At 41.5% G+C, this 18,111-nt stretch overlaps 1 long non-coding RNA gene across 1 annotated transcript; it reads left to right on the top strand.

Annotated features, from left to right (window-relative positions):
• The first annotated feature begins 497 nt into the window (after window positions 1–497).
• On the top strand, window positions 498–1,190 carry LOC148016795 (uncharacterized). The gene is made up of 3 exons (XR_015688024.1): window positions 498–555; window positions 631–704; window positions 932–1,190. It is a non-coding gene; the product is annotated as an uncharacterized LOC148016795 (long non-coding RNA).
• The last annotated feature ends 16,921 nt before the right edge of the window (window positions 1,191–18,111 follow it).

Here is an 18,111-nt window from a genome sequence, read left to right on the forward strand (position 1 = left end):
GTGATTCTCTCTTCTTTTTTAGTCAAAACCCCTAAAGTCTGACATGTTTTGGAGTCCCAAAGATGTTATTTACTTACAAATCTGACAAAATACGTGACAGAGATGTGATGAAATTAATAATGAGTTTTTTGAAAGTCGAGAGATCTTTCAATATTGTTTTTGGCGCCCAATACATACTCATTTGGGTTCTTGGCGCTACTTTTTAGTTCATTCACCCCTCTTTGAGCTTCTTTCTCTACGCTTTCATTCTTTTCATGGCTTCCTCCAGGCGCCCTTCTCGTTTAATACACTCTTGCACAGTCTATAGCCAGGGAGTAGATGGAAATTTTGAGCCCAAAACCTTTGCTGTAAACGATTGGTTTACCATGCTGCCATCTTGCAAGGGCTCTCATAAGGTGAAAAGAAGAAAACAAGATGATATAAAACATCACTGGAAGGGGCGTATCATTGCCTTAAAAATTATGCCCGAAGGCTAGTTTGTCAAGGTGCAACATGTTTACATGGCCAAGGATATGCACTTGCCTCCAAACGAACGTGTTCCCCAACAAACACATTGTAAGTTATAAGTTGAATAACGTATATAATTCTTTTCCATTTATGCAAGTTCTAACAAACGGTTCGTCATTGTAGATATATTTCCGTCAACAAGTATTGAATGGCAACCTGTGGAAAGCCTAAGTGGGACTTTCCATGCCATTCATAAGGTATTGGTAGACATTATTTATGCTGATCAAACTGTCTTTTTATAGTGAATGCAAGGTTTTTATATATTATGCACAGTATGTGGTTCCCTCTAAAGCAGATAGGTATGGGAATATCGAAGATTTGCCATTGCCAAGTCTTTCATCTCTAAACTGGGAGATTCCTGACAAGGTAACGGTGCAGAGTTTCAAATTCAAAATATCTCAGGATATTAAAAAGTCCATGACAGCTGGAAGGATCTCAAGAAGAATACGTTTATCATGGTTTGTACCCCTCCATATCTTCGTGGCTTGCTTCAAAACAGCAAATTTACAAAGAACGAAGGTATCCTGGCTAAGTAGAAACTTTTCGGAAGAGGATTTGGACAACACTATAGGGACGCATTGGAAATCTAGAGAGTGCGACCATAAGGGTGATATCTTGAGGTGCAGTGCATGCCCTCAATCCTTGGCTTTGGCTTACAGTATCCCTCGCCAAACTCTTGCTTTGGGCTTTGATTACAGGAGATACAAACTAAGATTGGGTATTTGGGTTCCCTTGGATTCCGATACAGATTACACACCATATAAACTTGCGGTGCACGTTTTGCCGCATGAAGAAGTAAACAAGGTGAATGTTACTTCCAATTGGAGTCTGAAAGATGTGAGGGATACCTTGGAATTGCTAGACAATACATCCCCTAGATATAAGTTCAAAGTGAATGGTATAACAATTGGTAAAAGAGCCGAGCGCTCTTTCTTTTGTACAAGTTGTTTGTCTCCCACAATTGTGAGTTTTGAGCCTTGAGAATGAAAACTTGGCAGGAATTTATCTTAATAGACTGTCCTTAAGATATTTTTTAATGGGAACTCATAAGCTATCATGAAGCAAGTTGCCTTTCGAATGTGTATAAATAAAATGTACATTACATTCGATTTACAAGTGAAAATTTTCATTACACAATGAGGTACAAAAATTGCATAAAAATGTACAAAGCCAAAATAATAAGGCTCGTGTATGCTTATGTTTGCTATTTTCATTCTTTATCAATTTCTTCAAAGATATTTTTTCTCACAGGGCCTTTCTTTGATTGTTGAAAAAATTTCACCTTTACAAGTAGTCTCTTTTCTTGGGGCTTAAGAGGGGATGGATCAAATTTAAGAGGAGAGAGCATTGGCATTCCTTGTTTCTTAGACTCTATAGCAGTGGTCCCATTGCCTTTGCCCTTGCCTTTACCATTGCCATTGTCCTTACCCTTTCCCTTGCCCTTTCCCTTGCTTGTGCCCTTGGCCATTGAAGTTTTGGGAGGAAGAGGGGAGTCAGGATCATATGGTGTGATTGCCCTGTCCAGAATCAGCCATCTCTCCCTTATCCACCAAACATATGATTCAGGATAGTCTCTACACTGTAAGAATAAATGTTATAAGTTAGTGAAAAGAAATCATGATAAGGGTTACACAAACATCAAATGAAATTAACTTACATTCACTCCTTCTATTTGTAACAACTTTGAATCCACTGTTCTGCAAATGTTTGAGATAACTCTCCATCCACAAGAATGCGCATCGCTTTGCAATGGAACTTCTTGTAGAAGAAAAGTATAAGGCCTTTGAGGATCAGCAAGATCCTCGTATGTTGTATCCAAAAATGTAGAAATGAGTCTACCAACACTGCAAAAGGAAGCTTTGTAAGTTCAAAATATTCTTTATAAATAAAATCAAAGTAAGTAATTTTCTTTCAACATACATTCGTGCTTGACCATGAACACCGCTGAGAGAATTCATAAAGATAATTTCCCTTGAAAGACAATTAATGTAGATGAGACTCCAATGCCCTCTGCAAATTCATAAAAGAGGTGAGTAGAAGGATGAAAGCAAATGAATATAAATTTTCCTCTACAAAAAAAGAAAAATACCTTTCTACATAAGGGAAAAAGATGTGGTAATTTGTCACACTATCGAAGCTACGAAAAAACGGTGAAATATTAGAACTAGATTTTGCAAATAGTTCCACAGAGAGAAGTGGATCAAAAATGTATATGGTTCTTCGGATATCGAGAGTGAGAGAGGAGACCAATGCCCTGCAGTCAATAGCAAAAGCTATTTAATACAAATTTCATCCAAAATATACTTGAACCTATAAGACTTAACTTACGCAAAAAAATATATATAAACCTTACCTTATGCAACAAAAAACCACGGAGTCAGATAGTTGGACATCCCTTTTTTCCAACATGGGCTTGTTCTCGGGAGATATACTAAGATATTCCTCCTCAAGTTCCGCAGAAAAATTCACAAGAATCTGCCCATACACTTTGCCCATCCTCTCGCTGTTGACGGGAGCAAGTGATGCGGCTTTCCTCTTGTAAACATCGTCTTCAGTTTCAAACACCTCCTGATTTTTTTCACTCAAGAAAGCCTCCTGTTGGGTGGCACCCCTTGTGGAGTAAAGGTGAGTAACATCCTCAACATTTAGCTTTTTCTCTTTCCTGGACAATTTTGGGGGAATGTTAAGGATTTCAAGGGCTTTTTGATCGTTGGAAGGCAAGGGCCTCAGCACTTTGTCAAACCTATACCTGACTCTGCTGATGATGCTGAAATCTTTATTCATAAGGGTGATCCTATGAGCATGGGCGGCAGCAATGTAAGCATCGTTCATGAAATCAATAAAAAATCTTCTGCGGCCTCTTGCAGGGCAAGAATGGCTGAGAGTTGCCACTTCTTATTTAGACCAAAGACAGTTTGCCACTTGAGACAATCTATCAGAGATCTCTTTAACGACCCTTATAAAAGCAGCTTTTGGAATGACATGCTGTGTAGCTCTCTGGGCTTTCTTGATCTCAATGAAACATCTCTGCATATAGAAGAACCTGGACTTCCTCTTTCTCTTTTGTGGCTTGGGAGGTTCAGTGGCTTCAGCAAATGTAGGCTCAGGTGCCATTGTAGGGAATGAATCTTTCACAGGGCAAGCCTCACCCTTTGCTTCCTCAACTTCAGGAGAAGAAACATTCATGGAAGATGTTAGGCCAACACTTGGTGTAGGGGGGATTTCTGTTGTAAAATGCTCTGGGGCCTGTGATGGACCAGCTTCAGGAAACTTGGAAGAGGGCTCCTCCTCAGATTCATCAAATTTTAACTTTCTTCTACCCCCACTGTCCTTCCCATCCAGATACACTCTTCTTGCAGTTTGCTTTGTCCTTGCCATCCAGAAAAGCAAAAATAAAAACCAGAAGGACAATAACTGAAATAGTAAAAATCTGTAAACCCAACAGGCTAATTGGCGCGAAAAGGGACGAAGTGAGCAATTCCGATACGGCGCGATATGAACAAAACGATCAAAATGGAATAGCGCCCTCGCTCCGTATTGGAGACCACAATGCTGATACGGCGCGATATGGAGGAAACAAAGACAGGGTATGGACGCCCTCGCTCCGTATTGGCAATGACACAAGGGTGAGACCAAAATGCTGATACGGCGCGATATGGAGGAAACGAAGACAGCGTATGGACACCCTCGCTTCATATTGGCAATGACACAAGGGGGATGTTAATAAACCTGCTCCGTATTGGTGAGACCAAACTGCTGATACGGCGCGATATGGAGGAAACGACAACAGCGTTTGGACGCCCTCGCTCCGTATCGGCACACCTTGTTTTGACTAGCGAATAAAGGACTCAGCCAAAAGACCACCGATACAACGCGAGAGATAAGAAACAGAGAAGACGCAAGTCTTGTATCGCACCATATCGGCAAGCAAGGCAAACAAGCTCGAGAAATGAAAAGTGTACACGTAGGAAAAATAACCACTTATATACCCACGTCAATCATGACACGTGTCGACCCTGATTGTGCCACGTATCTGCATTTATGGTCCGTATGCTACGTGTCAAGTCCACTTGTTTGCCACGTGGTTATCGGCCACATGTTGGCCAACGGCTACTGCCACGTGTCGAAGACCAACGGATACTGCCAGGTGGCATAATTCCGCGCCTACATAAGGGTGTGTCCCTTATCCGTACGGCTTTTTTCGGTTTTTTCGGGACCTCTGTTTCTTATCCTAATACGGCGCGAGAGCGACTGTTTGCCTTCTTCGCTTTCCTCTCTTTGCGTCGTTTTGGAGGTTCTGTAGAGTCTTCTTTCAGCTCTCCTCCTAAGCTCATTCTGCCCAAGCTCGTGTGACCACTGTTGTGGCTCTCTCGCTTCTTGCTGGAATCACCGATACGGCCCGAGGGGGCCTATCTGTCTGAATCATTTCTCTCTTATCGCGCCATATCGGCAGAAGCTGTAAACATGTCTGAACCCATAGAATTTCTAGGATCCAAGGTTTCTCCATGAACTGGTAAAAGAAGAAGGCTTTCAAAAGGCTCAAGGGGATCAACATGCAATGAGCCTGTGCATTCTTTTTCCTCTCCATCCTCTGCCACCAGTGTGAGAAGGCCAAGTACATCTCCAGGGAAGCGAACGTCGGTAGTGAGAGGTCAAGGAGTATCAGAGCTCACTGATATCACTCCATCAGAGAGGCTACTTAATTTTATGCTTCAGAATGGAATGGATCTCTCATTCTATGGAGTTGTGAAAAATGTGTTTAATCCTGATTGGGAACTTGACAAAGTTCTGAAATCTTGTGAAAAATATATTGTGGAGGACTTTTTGGAGTTTGAAAATCTTGCAGGTCCTTCTGTTGAAGTTGGCACAATTGAATATGTCCATGTTCCCATTGGGTCAACAGGAAATGAAAAGTCAGTATTTACTAAAAAGTGCAGTGTCCACTCTCTGGAGAGGTTTTATTCAAGAGATATTTTGCTGCACTCATTCCAAAAACTGCAAGATGATGAGAAAATCTGCTACTTTTATTGTTTTCACCCTTGTCAAATACCCTGTGAAAGCTGAGGAGCAACAGTTGGAAGGAGCAAAGTCTGCCAACTTTTGCATGTTAGATGATCTGGTAGATGAAAAGGAAACAGAGGTTGTAGATACAGATTTTAAGACTTCTATTGCTGAGAATTTGGATGTTACTCACTTCAAAGCTGAGACTATCATTGAGGAGAGCCAAGGAGATACAAACCCTCAACCTGATGAGAGTTCTCACCATATTGTTCCTTCCCTACCATCTATACCTTTCAAGGACAAGGAGTACATTTTACTGTCAGATATTCAAAAACTTTTTAATCTCAGGGAAGATTATTGTCTAGCAATTATTGCAGAGGCTTCTGATGCTGCAAATGGGATAATTGACACAGAAAATGAATCAAAGGAAGAGATTCTGAAACTTGATAAAGGAACTCTAGATGATAAGTTTATTGATGCTGGTGAGGCCCTCTCTCTTTGTTTTGAAAAGGCCAAAGAAGCTGAGAAAGAGTTGAGTATTACTGATGAGGACTTCGATCGCATTCAAAGCGAACTCGGGATTTCCAATTTTGGAAGAGAGGAGTCTGAATATGTTAAAGAATTGACTAACACCAACGAGACAGCATCATCAATTAATTTATGGAATCCATTTAAATTGGAGTACGATGAAAATCAAGTGATAAGATAATTTTGAATTTGCTTTTACACATTGGTAGGTTTACATTTCATACTCATTCAGTATGGGTTTTATTTGCAGTTGGAGATTGCTGATACAGATAACTTCTTGGGGTGTGCCAAAGGATCGAGAGCTGCTAGTAACACATTCAAAGACATTGCACTCGACCACTACTTGGCTAGGATTGACCCTGATTCCTTTTTTGTACTTCATAGTAGTTTCTCAGAGGATGCAGCATGGCCCATACTTTGTATTAAAGCTCTTACAAGGCTTCTAGGTTTCTCAGGATTACAATATAATGCCCACAAAGTAATGTTTTTGGAAAAGACTGCAGCAATTAGGATTTTTGGCTACGGTCCAGGTTACTCTACTTCTAGAGCAAGATACTTTTTGGCGTTTTCATCCTACGCCTTAGCTGCAAACCAAACTGATGTAAAATCTATAGCTGGCTACAAGAGAAAACAATTTCTACGTTATAGAGGAAAGATTCCTGAGGAGGAAGAGAATGTGAGAGTTTTGGAAAACTAGCTTTGTATATATTCTTTCTTATATATAAAAGTGTGATTGCTCATGTGTCATTGCCGTCTTTTATTTGCATTCTTTGAAGTTGTCGTCGAAAAAACCAGTTGAATAGCTCCTCCAAAGCATTGCTTTTTGTAACTCCTCCCCCATGCCTTGTGCTTCGAAAATAACTTGTGCGTGCTTGATAGTGGGATTTTTCCATGCCTTGGTTACTATAAGTTGCTAAGGGGCCATGCTCCTCCACAAAGAAAGGTCCATGAATATGAAGAATATGCTGCAATACAAAGTAACACAAATTTTATACCAATTGAAAAACCTATCAAAATAAGCCCATATTAAATAATTATTACTTTACCAGATAAAAAGTGATATCTTTTTCTCCCCATGCCTCTTTTATCGCCTGAACAAGCTTTGTAATTGATCTTTTGAACTCTTCCGCATATGTATATGTTGTCTTATGTTGCCTGAGGAGTTTCAGAAAAACATCAAGGTGTATCCAGACCTCCATTCTAAGAAACGCAAGCCTCGGCGTGCTTGCAACATTTGTTGTGATCTCACATAGCTCTCTCCAACACTCCCAAGCTGCATTCACCTACCTTCCTGAATGGTTTCCTAAGAATCGTCTAGCTTTTGAGCCTCCCATAGAGACATTTGCCAAGATATCTCTTGTTTTTCCTGAAAGTATTGGATCCTTTCTCAAGTGAACTTAGCCCCCATGAAATCCCATTTTCGATAGCAATGCCTCGCATTTATCAATACACTCATCTGATAAAGATAATGGCTTAATGAAATATGCGTAGTCAAGATGCAACCTGAGAAGCTTATCGATTATTCTAATCTCTGCATGCAAAGTACAAATATGAACATTCTTAAGAGAGATGGAAAGAATGGGATCCCAGATGTCTTCTACGTTTTTAAATTTACTCAAATCTATAGAGTTTCTATTTGGGGCTCTTCTTACTGGTCGCAAACTACTCCAATCTTTGGATCCAATACTTTCCATGCAATAAATGCAAGGATATTTTGCATTTGCACCATTACATATTCCAAGCATACATTTGATAGTTTTCAAATCAGCACTCATATGCCATTCCACATTAAATTTACCAACCCCATCAACTACCAACATTTCGCCTTCACTTTGAGACTTAATGATATTTGGAATACCTGTATGGTTGAACAACCATTTCAACGTTTGATGATTTTCAATTGGTACCTGGGCTGCACCAATCCACCAAATCTCCATCTCGGATTGGATCTTATGCAATGGAGCTTTGCCCTCACCATTGCCATGGTCCAATGCCATGTTCATGAGGCAAATGCTAATTCTTTCCATCTTCTGTCCCTTTTGAATCTGTGCTTCATCCAACTTCAAGGTAAACTTTAGAACACCATAACTTTCTTCTACTGTGATTTTATACATGTGAACCATTGCAATTTGCAACTTTTTTAGATCAACCCATATATTGTTAAACTCATTGTAATCAAAAATTGCCTGTTTTTTTTGTTTTTCATAGGACATAGACCTTTCGATGTGAATGTAATCTCCAAAAACATGTGGAATCTTGTGATTCATGGAAATTCTTGCAGTCGAAACTGCAAGGGCTCGGGGCAATCCAAATATAGTTACCCTATTGCGTTTAAGATTTTTAAACCATAATCCAGAGATAGCATGATAACCTTTTTGACTTATACCCACAGTATCACATGTCTCTACGATTTCATTTTCTTTCACTGTGCCTTTTAAATCCTTCACTAACTCTCTCAAAGTTGGACCTCTCAAATCCACATTTTCTGGTGACTTAAGAATCCTCAAAATATCTTTCTTATTCATGGTTTCCTTCAAAAGTTTGATTCTTTCCTCATTCTCTCGGATATTTATGCCTAATATGTTAGAGACATATTTCTTTGTAAGATTTAGTCTCCTTTTCTTTGCTCTCTCACACAAGCTGGTTATATTTTTTAATGGTCTCTTCCTCTCTCTAAATCCTACTGGAGTTTCTCTCAAGCGTGTTAGCTTATCCTGCAATGAATTGTTAACATTTTTCAAAATATCAATCTGACTTGTCAACTCTAAAATATTTGTTTGTGTAGCTTCTAGTGCTTTTTTCATTTCGTGCACTTGAGCTATATATGTGTAAGATGCAGAGTATAACCTCATACAGTAGCCAAGCATTCCATTGTAACCTTCTCCAGCATATCTTATATAGTCATGGACATTCAAAAAAGGAGTTGGTTTACCTGTAGAAGGATCCCTGGGATAGATATTTCCATCCACCCACAAATCTATATGCTTCATTCCTTGTGTTCGCAACCTGTTGGCTTCAATCTCATCTATCAATACTCGATGATGTATACTTCTCCAAGATGTGTAAGTCGGATCTAGCTGAATAGATAGCTTGTATTTACGTATGCTTGCGCATGTGTTATTTGAAGTAGTATTGCTAGACATTCTAGCAAATGAACCGAGCAAGAATCTCACAGTGATAGGAAGCAAGTGCAACAAAAGGAATGGTAAAAGAGAAAGTGTGTAGAAAGAAAACACGGGAGCAAACAAATGCGAAGTTTGTACGAAAATCTTGAAAATACAAAATCTCTCGAGTTCCAAGACAATAAACGGCCGAAAAGGTGACCCCTGACCTGGATTAAAAGATGAGGGCAATTAATGGCCGACCTCTTCAATGAACCAAATATTCTCTCATTAATCACATCTGGACAACCAAATTTAGAGGTTTTATTCTTCCTAAACCTCAACTAATTAGCAACTTAATCACTTCCTTACAAGTTCCATTTTTGAAGCGTTTTTTGCCCTAATGTGCCATCCCTTCTGCCCTTGGCAATTAGCTTGCAGCCATTTCCATACTCCTCAATGAAACATCCATCCTTGTTAAACCTCACTTGCAGATTCTGTTTTGCCATTTGACCCACAGACAATAAATTCTTTGTTATGGTCGGTACATGTAAGACATCATGCAGGCCTTTCTTCTTGCCATTAGGCATCATCAATGGAACAATCCCTTTATGATTTATGTCATGTTGGGTATCATCCCCAGTACATACATGACCATGTGTACCTACAACCATCTCATCAAACCACTCTCCATGAGGGGTCATGTGGTTTGACGCTCCAGAGTCAATGTACCATCTGTCATCTCTATCATGTCTCGATGCATTTTTAGATATATGCTGCATGGCAAAGAGTCTATCAACTGACTCATCATGAGCACCACTGGAAGATGCATAGTGCCCATGCTGTCTGCCCTTTGCCTTCATATCTCCTTGCCTCTTGTAACAATCCTTTGCAATATGCCCATACCGGCCACAATAATGGCAGTCCTTGTCTCTATTGGACTGATCAGACGACTGCCATGAACCAGAACCACCACCTCTACCTCGGGGTGATCTCCCCCTGCCTCTAAACCCACCAGATCCACGCTGGCCTTGTGTATTTGCACCATGCCAATTACTCTGCTGCTGCTACTGTCCATAAGTATTACGAGTGTCACCATGACCTCGAAACGAACCACGACCTCTAGATCCTCTACCATGCTGGCTAGAGTACAGCACAGTGTCTCTACTCTGAGATGCACTAGAACCTGTATTCAAACCAAGTTTGACTTCCTCATGCAGCAACAAAGCAACTAGCTCTTCCCAGCTAGGGGGCTCTTCTCTGACAGAAATGGAAGTGTCAAAAGCTTTGTACTCTTTGCCTAAGCCATTCAAAGCAACAGCAATCATATCATCTTCTGATACACTTGAGCCAATAGTAGCAAGTTGATCAGCTATGGTATTAAGCTCCGTGGTATACGTCTTGATGCTCTTGCCATTCCTTGACATGTTGTTGAACTGTTGTTTCAACTGAATCTTTCTTGCATGTGTCATGGTTCCATAATTTTTCATCAGTATGTCCCAAGCATCCTTCGAAGTCTCACATCCAGTGATTTGAATTACCATAGCATCATATATACATAAGGAAAACCAATGCAGCACCTTGCATGCTCTTTCATTCCATAGCCTGTAGGCTCTTTTCTGTTCATTTGTTGGATTGTGTGCAGGCAACTCAGGAGCAACTTCATGTCCTATACATAAATCCCAATAATCTCTGCCAACCAGAAAGTTTTTCATTCTGAATTTTCATAATGTAAAGTTCTTATTATCCAACTTCTCTCCAACTATCTGAGTGATATTGTCAGTCCCATGTGCATTAGCCATGATGCAATAGACTGTCTACCAAGTGCCTGACTCCCTACAGTCCAATAAGTATGACTGACTAAGTTCAGTCCGTAATAGTTTATGACAGTTTTCTGCACTAAATTGAAGAAAAAAAACCAAGGTATTTCAGCCCACTGACACCCCAAAACAACCCTCAAACAAGTGGTCTCAACTGTAGATATAACTGTCAATACATAAGCTATGTGTTTGCTTCAGCTTAAGCTTATGTAACCTCACTGCCAGGGTGCATACATGTAGTCTGAAAACTGTAAACTGTGAGTAACCAGCAGCAATTTCAAGTCCAAAACTGAAAGTGTCAACAAATTCAGTTTCAGGTTGCAATCAACCAGAATTCAGCATACCAAGCTCCAAGCAACTCCAAAATGTCTTTTGACCATGTCATACATTTACTTTGTAGTGGCAAGTTCAATACATGAGCATCTGAGTAGGCATAGACAACCTGTCTTCATTGACCAATGGCATAAACCTCATGAGCTGTTTGTAATTAACCAGGACAGTGTAACTGCATTTATTTCAGCTTCAAAATTCAGTTTTCAATGATGCTCATTGCTTGCTTCAATTCTCCATGCATTCAGCATGTATAGGTCAGTTCATATAGATGATAGAACCCCCAAGATGACCTGTATTGCTTCAGTAATGCACAGTACTTGTCATTGACTGTGTATGATAGTTTTTAGCATGTCATTGATTTTCAGATCTGAGTATTCTGTCATTGACTGTGTATGACAGTTTTCAGCCTGTCATTGATTTTCAGATCTGAGTATTCTGAGCAAGAGATCTCAGCTCCAAGACATTTGATCCAATGTATACATGCTTTGACACATTCTTGTGCTCCAAAGATGCCTTCTGAGTGTAGTACAAGGCTCCTGTGTGTCAGTAATGATTGAATGCATGCTGTTCATTCATGTTTACAGTAGTTCAGAAATGATTATAGGTTTGTGTCTGTCACTTCAGCTCATAACAGAGCTCCCACACAAGCATTTACTCCTTGCACACTTCAAATACCTTCAATAGTGAGCATACATGCTCTATGAACCTTGTCCAGGTGCCCCACTGAAGATTGAGATATTGCTGTCCACTCAGATCAGCAGGCGCAGATTTTCAAATACAGGTTGCTGTCCATTCAGATCAGCAGGCACAGATTTTCAGATACAGGTTGCTGTCCATTCAGATCAGTAGGCGCAGATTTTCAGATACAGGTTGCTGTTTTTTAGGAGGCAGTCCACGCTAATTTTCAGTAGGCAGTCCACGCTGATTCCTTCCTTTGACTATGGGCCCTAAGCGTGCAGTGGGGGGGGCAAAAAAGGGCTAGGGGGTTAGGAGTGGAGCCGGCTGACTGAAGCCACTGGGCACGCCTAACTTGAGGACCCCTAGGTGCGGTGATTGTGCTTTATGTGGTGCTGAGTGGTTGTGGAAGTGAGTTGTTTGGTTTATTCCATGCGTAGGGATGCAAAAGTATTCCATGTGTAGGGAGCCGTTTTTTTTTTTTTGCACTACTAGGAGAATGACAGCCATTACCTAAGATTCCTTGTCTGATGGAGGCAGAGAAGGGGGTCGAATGGATTTTCTCAAAAATTGACAGCTTTGCATGTACCCTTTGAGGTTCATGCGGACGTGGAGAGAGGTGGTAGAAAGGAAGGGGTGGTTGCACCTAGTAAACTGGCTATCGTTCATGTCTTCTAGGAGAGCTAGGCAAAAGAAGGGAAGTAGGCTAGCTCTCATCATTAGGCGTGCCATAGCACAGCTATCAATAGCATTGGGGTCAAAAAAGAGGGGGGGCAAGCCACTCTCTTGGGGTGTCGGATCTTGCTTGAGTAATAGCTTAAGAAGCCTAAGGTAATTACATGTAGTTATAAAGGTGGGATCTCGATAGGAGAAGAAGTCTGTGAGAAAGCGCATTATGGAGTCACTTAGGCTTCCTAAATCAAAAAGGAGGGCATGCTTGTAGGAGGCGGCATGGGAGTTGTAGATTATGGAAAAGTCATGCCGCCCATGGAGGGTGGCAACAAAATCCACGCCTACCCTACAAGGATACGCCATGAATGTGGGGTCGTTCCTCTTGTAGGGTAGAGTGTTGCAAAATGCCATCCAGGTGAGCATGTTAATATCGCATACTTGCCTTCTCCAAAGAGGTTGGCAGTTGTAGCTCCTTACAATGTATGGTACCTCGAACACCTTGTCTTACCAAAACTTTTCTTTCTCCGTGACCCACAAAGTGGGAGTCTTTGCCCTGTCTTCCAGCCATTTTTGGCCCAGCTGGCTGCCAGTTGCAATCACCTCCTCCATTACCTTAATTGGTAGGACCCTTCTTAGGCTGTTAATTATCTCTGATCGGGGTCCCGATTTTAGGGCGAACCTAGTAGGGGAGCTAATGGAAAGGCTAAAAATCAAGCACAGGCATTCTACTCCCTACTATCCACAGTGTAATGGTTTGGTCGAAAAAGTGAATGGGTTGATTTGTAAGATAATTACCAAGAAAGTACACATGCACCCCAAGCACTAGGATAAAAAATTGAGTGCAGCTCTTTGGGCCTACAGGACTTCATTCAGAACCTCACTTGGCTATATTCCATTTCACCTCGTTTATGGCCAAGAGGCTTTGCTTCCTATAGAGGTGGAACTGGCCAGTTTGTGTGTTTTAGTAGCCAGTCAAGAGAAGAATCAAGATAAGAAGTTAGAGGAAAGGATCTTGGATCTAGAGAGGCTGGAGTTAGACAGAGAAGCAGCAGTCCAACACTATTCCATGCAAGTTGAAGAGAGAAGGAAGACATTTAATAAGAAGTTGGCTAGCAAACACATAAGGGAAGGATCACTTGTGCTACGCTATGATAACCACTTTGATAACAGAAAGGATGCTAAACTTGTGTTCAAGTGGGAAGGGCCATTCATGGTCATAAGGAGATATCCAAATGGCAGTTATAAGCTAGGTGACATGGATGGGAAGGTTCACAAGACAAGGGTAAATGGATGGCGACTGAAGCCTTATTTTCAAAGAAATATGAACACTTTGGAGCACTCATTCAGTGAAGAGCCACCAATGAGGGGTGCAGTCCACCTTGCTCTATTGGACCATCATTAGCAGGCTAATGATCCGGGTTTTTTACAACCCGGATTATTACCACAAAATTTGGCCAAAACCCCTATCAAAAGCTTACCATATCACTTTGGGTTTACTCTTCAAGCACTAGGTATGCTACATTGCTTCTCGATTATGATAACTCTAGCAAATGGGGAAACAAGTTCTTAGGAAGCATGTCAATGTAAAGGGTAAAAGGAATGGTTATCTTAGTGAAGATGAAAATGGAATACACCTAGGAGTTGAGTGAGTGCATAGATTTTTCAAAGGACTAGCCTTCAACTACACATGGGCTCCGTCTGCATCACTAAGATTTGGAATCTATCACCATCATTAGAGGACACCTCACCCTAGCACACAAGTCAATATCCACATCATGGTGTCATTTGGATCTTGCACAAAAGCTTACAAGCATGGACCCCTTTTGTCACATGCTTATATGTATTTATATACATATGGGGACTAAAGTCAAAGCAGCTTTTGGAAGCCGTTTTTTATAATCTCAATAACTCCCAAGAAAAAGCAAATTTCAAGAAAATTCTCTCGTAGCCCAATTGGTTTCGCCCTGATCTACAAAGTTGTAGAAGAAACTTTTTTCAAATTCCTCACGGATTTGAAGTTACGAAGGCGCAGACTGTTGGCTACATGCAATTTTCTTCTCTCTTTCACCACACCAACTTTTCACTCTATCCTTCTTGTAAATATATTATAATAATGTGCTTTGGATACCCACCTCTTGTAATCTAGCTTCATTTCTCTATTTTGTCTACCACCACCCTTGGCTTCTTGCATGATGACCAAGGTGGGGACTTATCCCATCCACTACTCTGCATATTTTCAAAGATGCCATACATCATCTAGGATTATGTTAATCAAGAAGATTAGCTTAATCTAATCCCTCATGGAGGCTATATAAAGAGCCCATGGAGAATGAAGAGGGGAGGAAGGACAATGACAAGTCCATGAGAGCACTCTAGAATATTCTCATCTCTTTGAGGTAAGCTATGAGTAAGTTCTTTTATTATGTAGTATAATGGAAAGCTTCCTCTACTTCTTCTCCTATTATCTCCCTCTCTTCTCATCTTCTCATTCCATGTAGCATAATGGCAAGCTTCTCTACCTCTTCTCCTCTTTTCTCCCTCTCCTCTCATCTCTCTCTCTTATATTCCAATATGGTGTCTAGTACATATATTCTCTCTTGTAAATTTGTATCTTGGTTCTCTTGATTCTCTTTGAGAAAAGGGATGTCCTAGCCCATCCTCCCTTTGGCTAGGTGGTGCCCCTCTTTAGTTCTCTTAGTGAGGATTGGAGGTTGGATGGGTAAGAGGCAACCCGTTCATCATTTCAGCCCTCAGTATTAATCATCTTCAAGCTCAAATAATAGCCCAAATTACAAAATAGCAAGCTTTTAGCTTTTGAGTTTGCTTTAGCATAAAATAGAAATAAAGCTAACGGGCAGTGCCCAAAGAGTCTGGCATACCCAATACAGTGTCCAAGTACAAATAACATAATCCTGTGCCCATGCGCATACAAAATAATAAATAAATATCCAACGCCTCAATAAATAGGCGCGACAAAATATAGGCGCCATGCCTAAGGTATGCGCCCATCAAAATATAAATGATAAATTGAATACTTGCTATCCTCCAATGCTTTTCTCCGCCACTGGTGCTATCTCTACACATCAACTGAAGCATTCACAATCATTAGTAAAATAATACAATTAAACCGACAAAAGTGAATACCTAGCAGTCTTTAGCTACATAAATAAATCAATTGGTTAGAAATCAATCCTAACCTTAATTTATTACGAGTGCACACTCTAAACTCATAAACGTTTATTAATTTAATATGCATTTTGCGAAATCACCTGCTATGGAATCACCCATGTACACACTAAATTAATGAAACGCCTGAAAAGGACAGGCGTCCCCATCAACTTCTCGCACAAAGAATCCACTTTGTGTATGAGCCCCGGTCATCAAAGTTTACGGAATCCACCGTAAAACCTCACGGAATCCACCGTGGCACAGAATCCACTGTGAAATATACCTCCTGGCATCACATGTGCAAATTTTGATTGCAAAAGGTTCGAGCAACAAGCCTAAGTCCAAGTAGTCATAGCTCAGAGCCAGCTCTCTGAAGGTGGCATTGAGCCATCTAATGCAATCAATCACGTCATCCCCTGTATCTGTGGCTAGATCTGAGGCCAGTGTCAAAAATGACTTTTGCTCATAGGAGGTATTAAGGCATGCCGGTGGTTGGGGTTTGATGGCCCAAGTGCCTTTGACAGTGGATAGTTGTGGTTGTGGGTGTGCCTTAGGTTGCGGATATGCATCCTAGCTTAGGGCTGGTGGAGTAGCAGCTACTTCTGATGGACTGCTGCCTTTAGCATGGATCATTGTCGTCGAATGGACTCTAGTGCATGATGGGTTATGCGATGGTATCTGTCATTTGGGCCGGTAGGCTTGTTCAAGTCTTTCGGGCATATGTAGAGATGGGCTTGCTGGATGTGGTCTTGGGGAGCACTACGGCTCGTTGTGTTGAGGTTTGATGGGATTGGGGGTGATCAAGCTTGGGGGTAGCATACGAATGGCAGTCTTGGCTAGGTGGGTTAGGACATTGAAGTCCACTCCCTCATCAATTACGGCATTGAGGATGCATGTTCGCTTGGTAGTGACCGTGATGTGCAGGTATGCAGGTTCCACGACTTCCTTCTCCGCATCGTCAATTTCAGTGATGGTGGCTACATGGACCTTGACTGGCGGTTCCAACATTGGTGGTTCATGCAAAGGATGCACGGGAGGATAGTATTTCTTGACACGGCTACCATTGAAGAAGCCAATTCCATCGTCTGCTAGAGTTTTGAGCTCGACGTTGCCTGTTTGGTTGATTGCACGGACCCTGAAAGGTCCAAGACCCCAAAACTTCATTTTTTGCTTGTGCCCCTTGACTGAGTATAGGAGCACTAGGTCACCTTGTTCGAAGTCACGTTGCTTGACATGTTTGTCAAACCAGCTCTTACGTCGTGCCTTCTCACATATGAGTGCGTGAGTGGCTAGAAGGTGGGTCTCCAAGAGAGGCGTTCGAGTTCTACTAGGCTTTGCGTCCATGCTTCCTTTCCTTCACATTGCTCCTAAAGCACAATTCATAGGCTAGGCACGAAGAATTCTACGAGGAGAATTGCTTCGGTTCCATAGGTGAGTCTAAAGGGGGTCTATCAGCTGTTTTGTAAGCTGTGCAGTAAGCCCACAAGGCTACCATTAGCTTGTTATCCCAGTCACTGCGTGAGGCTGAGACTGCCTTGGTTAGGACGTTGACAAGAATCTTATTTGTGGATTTTGCCTGGCCGTTTTCTTGAGGGTAGTATGGAGAGGATTTCCGATGGATAATCAAGAAGGTGGATAGGAGATGAGTTATCACTTCATTGATGAAGTGTGTCCACTGGTCACCACTAACTAGTTCGATAGGGCATCCAAATCGTGAGATCACATGCTCCCATAAGAACTTAGCAGTCGTTCGAGCATCGTTCTTTTGGGTTTCTCTCGCTTTTGCCCACTTTGTTAGATAGTCTGTAGCCACAATGATGTACTTGACTTGAGAATACTGTGCAGCAGAGCTTATGGGTCCTATGAAGTCATTCCCCCATTTTTCGAAGGGTTGTCATGCAATGATTGGGGTCAACTCCATCTGATCCTTGCGAATCGGGACCTTTGTCCGCTAACATTCTTCACAATGCTTAAAAAATTGTGCGACATCACGAAATAGTGTTGGCCACCATAGTTGAGACTGCAACATCTTGCGGGCTGTTGTGTCTCTGCAAAAGTGTCCTCCCACAATCCCACTATGTGCCTTTGAGAGCATGTCGTGCATCTCATGCTCGCACACGCATCTGCACATCAATCCATCTTGAATAAATCCCTCCCATTGGAGAAGTTAAAGAGGTGGGCGTCTGGCAATTCATCAGTGATGCCTTCTCGAGCGAGTTCCCCTGTGGGGATGCGTGACATATGATCAGCCATGTAGTGTCGTTTCCCCTTTCGTACAACCACCGAGAAGTCAAACTCCAAGAGTA

Source organism: Lygodium microphyllum, chromosome 23 (assembly GCF_053477565.2).
Source record: "Lygodium microphyllum isolate KBCC chromosome 23, Lygodium_microphyllum_v1.1.10, whole genome shotgun sequence".
NCBI lineage: Eukaryota > Viridiplantae > Streptophyta > Polypodiopsida > Schizaeales > Lygodiaceae > Lygodium > Lygodium microphyllum.